The 6851-nt window shown below is 41.6% G+C and overlaps 1 pseudogene; it reads left to right on the top strand.

The window, feature by feature from the left end:
• Window positions 1-3399: 3399 nt before the first annotated feature.
• Window positions 3400-3517, top strand: LOC145415170 (5S ribosomal RNA; annotated as a pseudogene).
• The last annotated feature ends 3334 nt before the right edge of the window (window positions 3518-6851 follow it).

Raw genomic sequence — 6851 nt, 5'->3', positions numbered from 1 at the left:
CAGGTATCTGGCTCTAAGCTAAGCTACTGTACAGTAGACAGTTCATCCTGTGAGGCCCAGAAGAAGAAGTGTTAAGCTAACGAGAACAGTGAGGTGTAATTGGAAAAACTTTATCATGAATGTATATTGCGAAGAATAAGATGCTGGAAGTGTTAAGGAAAATAATGAGGTGTTATGAGACATAAACTGGTAACCCATTCTCTCAGATGACATATTTTTTCAATTTACTCGGGGTACCTTCAGACAATTATACTGAATCAAGAGAGGACCTCTCCCTCCAAGGAGACGGTCGAGTCCTGTGGTGGACATCATATGGAGAGAGAGAGAGAGAGAGAGAGAGAGAGAGAGAGAGAGAGAGACTGCTCGGGGGATGTGCCTGGACTTCTCAAGTCCAGCGAGTACACGTCCACGTGAGGCAAGAACGACAACGACGATGGCAACAAAATTTTCCAGCATTCTCGTTTACTTTACAGCTGTCTCCTTCAATGTTTTCTTTCTTTTCTAGATAGATAGATACCAGTAACGGCAACAATAACAACAACAGCGTCTAGCATTATTATTCTTTCATTTTCTGTCACCTTTCTTTACATTCTTCCTTTTCCTTCCGCCACCTCATATTTTTCCAGTTGTCAGTCATCATTCTTGTTCTTTCTCTGTCTAATATGATTCCATCCTCCACAGTCATAGTATCATTTTTACCTGTCCTTCCCTCAGCCACTACCGTTCATGGCCATATGTTTACAATGTTCCATTCTGTAAGTTGTGTCCTGCCCCTTTCACCCTTTCTCCTTTAATGTATTCAATCCCTCTTTTGTATTTCCGCCCCTGCCTTTTGCACTTTGTCGTTCTATCTTCCATCTTGTCTCATATTTCGCCATGCCCATCATTTCATCCTAACTCTCCTCCCATTCTGTCATTTTACTTCCATTCTTTGTTTCCCGTCATCCTCTTCTTCCTCTTCTCCGCTCCCGTAACTCTCTTTTTCCTTTCTTATCCTCATTTTTCTCCATACTTTACCTTTATTCGCATCTTATTTTTCTTCCCTTCTCCAATGTCTCGCTGATGTATCTTTCCTGTCCTCCAGTGTCTTTCTGCTTCTTTCTAGTTTTTCCATCACTTTCTTTGTCCTTACATTTTCACTCATTACAGTCTTTTCCTATGTTACATTCCCTTCCTCATTTCTCGATCTGTCCCTTATCTCCCCTCCTCCTTCTCCCTTCTCGTCTCTCTCCTCTCAGTTCATCCTCGCCCGTCTCTGTTTCCTGATTTATCCTCTTCTTCCCTCTCTTCTCATCTCTCCTCATGCAGTCTCACCCTATCATCTTTCTCTTTATCTCCCTCTATCCAGCTACTTTCTCTAACTTCCCCTCCTTATCATACGCCTCATCTTTCTGTTTCATATGACCGTTCTCCCACGTTTTCAACTTTCCAATTCACTCTCCCTGCCTTTCCTCGCCTCATCATCATCCTCCCCTATGATTTATTCAATACATTTTATTCTCCCCTCCCCCTCCCTATGGTGATTTCCTGTACTTCCCCATTCACATCTACACTTACCCTACTTTCCCACCTATCTTTCTATCCCCTCTACTTCAAACTCCTCACATTCGTTCTTTTTCTACCCATGCCTCTCTCTCTCTCTCTCTCTCTCTCTCTCTCTCTCTCTCTCTCTCTCTCTCTCTCTCTCTCTCTCTCTCTCTCTCTCTCGTTAACTTTCAAATTCTTCTTTGCACATCTGTTCTGCATGTCTCATACTATTTTCCTGACTTCTGTCAGTCTCCTTGTCTCTGTCTGTCTCCACCTCAGGTTTTCTTTGCCCTTATGTCTTTCTGATTTTCTGTTTGCTTGCCTCCATATCTCCCTGTCTTCCTGTGCATGCTTCTCACAGTTTAACTTTTGATCTTTCAGTCGACCATTCTTTCATTCTTTCCCTCACCCACATTCTCATACTCATCCTCACTCTTGCCCTGAAACTGACGCACACTCGTACTTTTTCACTTTAACCCTTCCCCGCACTCTCACCCTCATCCTCACTCGCAGCCTTCCTTTGAGGACCACCCTCAGATTCTTACCCTAACTCATCCTCGCTTTCACCTTCATCTTCACCCTCTCAGTTACATCCCTACTTCCACTCTTACCCACTCACACTGTCAGCCACTCACACTCACTCTCACTCTATCCATCCTTTCCCCCTCAGCGTACATTATATGCAAAGGACAAACATTGAGAGATCAACTATGGCCAGAAAGCGTAGCGCACCCAGGCGACCTCACACAGAAGGCAGGGGTAGCACCATGAAATACTCCAGCTTATATCCGTCTCAGTAAGATAGACCTTTCACAAAATATTGTTCTTCGGGTGGAAGCAAGAATAAAAGGGATAGTGCAACATTAACTTAAGAGATCGTTCGTAAAATGAGTGATCGTCTGAAAGTAGCTGTAATACAATAAAGAGAACTTTTTTTTTTCATTCGTAATATACTGGGTAGAGCCCAAGAGACCCCAAAGGGATGGTGTAGTGAAATAATCTAAATAATATCCCTTTCACAAACTTTCCAATAATAATTCTGAGCGTGTGACAACAAAAATTATACTTAGGACTATAATTTTTCATGCTACTTTCTCAGTTAAGATCAAGCAGGCTAGCGGTAGCACAAAATAAAACATCAAAGACATCTGAAGCAGGGCAAGAGAAGTGCAGTGAATTATACCCTTCACCACCACAACTCTTTTAAGACGGATGGTATCAGAATGAAAGGCGAAAGAAGCCTTAGTGTCTTCCCTTGGTAAAGTATAAATCACTTAGAGGTAACGAGTATAAAATCAATAATGGCAGCTAAAAGTAGAGCTGATGAGGAAATTCACAGGGACAAGGATGGCAAATTAATACTCTACTTCCCCTTCAGTACCTGTAATCATTGCCACAGTATTACTCGCTGGGTGATAACAAGAATTCATGGCATTGATAATATAATGCACTACTCTATATACTCTTAAACACCAGAAAATTTTCCAGTAGAAATAATACTCATCTGATAGTACCAGGGGGCATGGCAGAGTTATTCTAATTTAGTACTATATATTCCTCTCACATCGCGTAAATTTTCTGTAATTATACCCGTCAGGCAGTGGCAGGAAAATAAAACACATAAAACTTTATTGTAAATCCCGTTCAGCACCAAAAATATTTTGGAACTTTAGTATTTGGTGTACGTTCTCTGATTTTTATGTAAATTTCATCACTAATACAGTTTTTGAAGCTGAATCCTAATTTAAATATATATTTTGGGGGGAGGGAATTATTTTCTAAATAGGTTACGTTAGGTTAGGTTTGGTTAGGTTAGTTAATAATAATAATTTAGTTAAAAAAAATAATACAATATTATTTAACCATGACATTAATAACGGCATACCACGTTGAGTACACCGCTTCCCGTCCGATCAGCGAAGTTAAGCAACGTTGGGTCTGGTTAGTACTTGGATGGGTGACTGCCTGGGAACACCAGATGCTGTTGGCATCCCTACATCAAGTGGGGTTGGTGGAGGATTAGTGCCCCTCCCTGTAAAATAATTAACTCTAAGCCCTTGGCCACCCCGTTTGGGATACATGGCGTCTGGCAATGAATGAAAAAAAAAAATAATAATTTTTTTTTTTCCCAGAAAATAAATTCAGATTTGGAATCAGCTTAAAAAACTATCAGTGACGAAATTTACATAAAAACTAAAGAACGTGCACAAAACACAAAAGATCTTTACTATTAACCAACCTGGCCTAACCTAACCTAACTTTTTAAAAAATAATTTCTCCCAAAAAATCAATTCAGATAAGGAATCAGCTTAAAAAAAAAAGTTAGTGAAGAAATTTACATAAAAATCGGAGAATGTGCCTAACTATCTATCTATATACCTAGGCTGCTTCCCCCAAAGAAAAGGGAGGTAGCCGAGACAGGACGACACACTCCCCATTTACTCATCCATTCAAACACATTCATTCGCATCTTAGCCCCAAAGGGGAGAACGGACAGATCCTCACCGCACCACACCGCACAAGGGTCAACTGCGCAATGCAATCAATGACATCCGCAGCAGGGCCCGACAGCAGAGCTGGTATACCCCTGCCACATCATAACAGACCCATCCCCTTACCCGCACCTGACCTGAAATAGCTGATCAGACCAAATGCGGGAGAATATCCCCTCACGGCTGCGTCATCACTTATTCATTCACAATTTCTCTCCATTTATATCTGTCACGCACAGCCACTCTTCCTTGCTCAACAGACATCCCTCTCGCATCCAGCGCTCTCTTCACACTGTCCATTCATCATCTTCGTGGTCTTCCTCTCAGCCTTACACCTCTCACATCAGATCTAGTTATCTTTTTCACCAATCGCTCATTATCCATTCTCTCCATATGCCCAAACCATCGCAACACCCTCTGCTCAACTCTACCAGCCATCTCCCGAACAACTCCAGTTCTCCTTCTCACTTCATCATTCCGCACTCGATCCATACGCGACACTCCATCCATACTCCTCAGACACCTCATCTCCATTACATTCAAACTTTTCCTCTCTGCTACACCCATATTCCATGTTTCAGCCCCATATAATGCAGTCGGTACCACAGCACCCTCATACAGCCTTCTCTTTACATCCATTCTAAGCGAACGACATCTAAACACTTTTTTCATTCCTCCCAGCACCTTTCATACTTCATTTATTCTAAACTTTACTTCTGCATCTATTCTTCCATCCACAGCAACATGTGACCCTAGATATTTAAAACACTCTACCTCCTCAAGGAACTCGCCATTCAAAACTATATTCATCCCCCTACCATCTACCAAATGTGTACCAAACAAAAAAGATCTAAATACTCATCAGACGGTAGAATCAATAAAATATACTCTAGATTTTTCCTTTGCGACGATATACGGATTTTATTCAGTTTCAGGAGAGGTCTTTGCAATAGGAATTAATGGAGTTTATTTCTATTCCCATCACAGTAAGGTGTTATCTTTAAACAAAAGAAAATTGTAAAGACGCAGCAAGAAAAAAAGACCGAAGGGTTAACGATGGCTACAAAGGACTGAGTATGTAAAAGACATAGCGTGCAAGTTGATGCAGTTTCTCTCTCTCTCTCTCTCTCTCTCTCTCTCTCTCTCTCTCTCTCTCTACAGATTGATAGATAGAAATATACAGTCATTCGACCGAAGAATTAACATTGGTGACAAAGTGCTGAGCACATTAAAGACTCTGAGGCAGGTATTACAGGATATAATAGCATATTCTCTCTCTCTCTCTCTCTCTCTCTCTCTCTCTCTCTCTCTCTCCACACACACACAATATATATATAGATAGATTAATATATAGATAAAGATATAGATAGATAGATAGATAGATATATGATAGAGAGGGAGAAAGACATAGATAATGATATATAGACAGATAGGTAGACAGATAGTTATGTTTCTTTCTTTTTTATTTATATAATGCTATATGTATATTAATAAAATCGACAAAGCACACACACACACACACACACACACACACACACACACACACACACACATTTTATAATATATATCTATCTATCTCTATCTATTGCCAGACGCCTCAATCCTATTTGGGGTGGCCACAAACAAATCGCCTCCAAGTCGCCCTGTCCCCTGCCATTTCACTGCCCTGCTCCCAACTCACACACCCCTCTCTCATATACCTCTCCACCCCATCCCTCTATCTCATCCTCGGCCTCCCCCTCCCTCTTCCCCCCTCCACCTCACTCACATACACTGTCTTCGTCAGTCTTTCACCCTCCATCCTCTCCACATGGCCAAACCACCTCAGTGTATTCCTCATAACGCTTCCTATCATATTCACTTCAACACCACAACGCTCCTTTATATCCTCATTTGTCAGCCTGTCTCTCCACGTGACTCCACAGGCTCCTCTTAAATAACTTATTTCCACTGCTCTCACTCTTGACTTGTGTCCTTCCAACAATGTCCAAGCTTCACTTCCGTACGTTAGAGTTGGTATCACAATACTGTCATGTAGTAACTTTTTCACTTCCATGCTCACTTCCCTGTTTCTTATCACTGCTTTCAAAGAACCAGCAACCTTTCTTCCCTGCTGTACCCTTTCAAGCACTTCACCCTCCAAACCTCCATCCTTACTCATCACACTACCCAAGTACTTAACGTACTCACATCTTCCAATTCCTCACCATCCAACCTCGCTGTACATTCACTAACTTCACCTCTCTCAAAGACCATCACTTTACTCTTCCCTACATTCACCTTTAGATTCCGTTTCTTACACACTCTCTCAAACTCATCCACCAAGCCTTGCAGCTCCCCTTCGTCTTCACTCAACAACACAGTATCATCTGCAAACAACAGTACAGGGAGTTTCCAAACACTATCCTCTCTCACCAGGGCCACTCCAACATCCACTACCCTACCTTGTACCTCTTTTATTACCCCATCCATGCACAGATTGAACAACCATGGAGACATGACACATCCCTGTTTCAAACCAACTTTCAAAGAGAAAAATTCACTTAGTTCACCATCCACACGCACTGCAGCCTTCGCACCATCGTACATACTCTTCACAGCATTCAACAACTTCCCATCTACTCCATATATTAACACTTTCCACAATCCTTGTCTATCCACCCTGTCATATGCTTTCTCCAAATCCATGAAAGCCGCATACAACTTCTTTCCCTTCTCTAGAAACTCTTCCACTAAAGATCTAAGAATGAATATCTGATCTACACAACCTCTTCCCTTCCTAAAGCCTCCCTGTTCTTCTCCAACTAATTTCTCTGTTCTTTCTCTAACTCT

This window comes from Coenobita brevimanus, chromosome 101, assembly GCF_032717465.1.
Source record: "Coenobita brevimanus isolate Jiangsu-jjx chromosome 101, ASM3271746v2, whole genome shotgun sequence".
NCBI lineage: Eukaryota > Metazoa > Arthropoda > Malacostraca > Decapoda > Coenobitidae > Coenobita > Coenobita brevimanus.
Note: the sequence above shows the minus strand (reverse complement) of the source record. Positions and strands in the feature narration are given on the sequence as shown.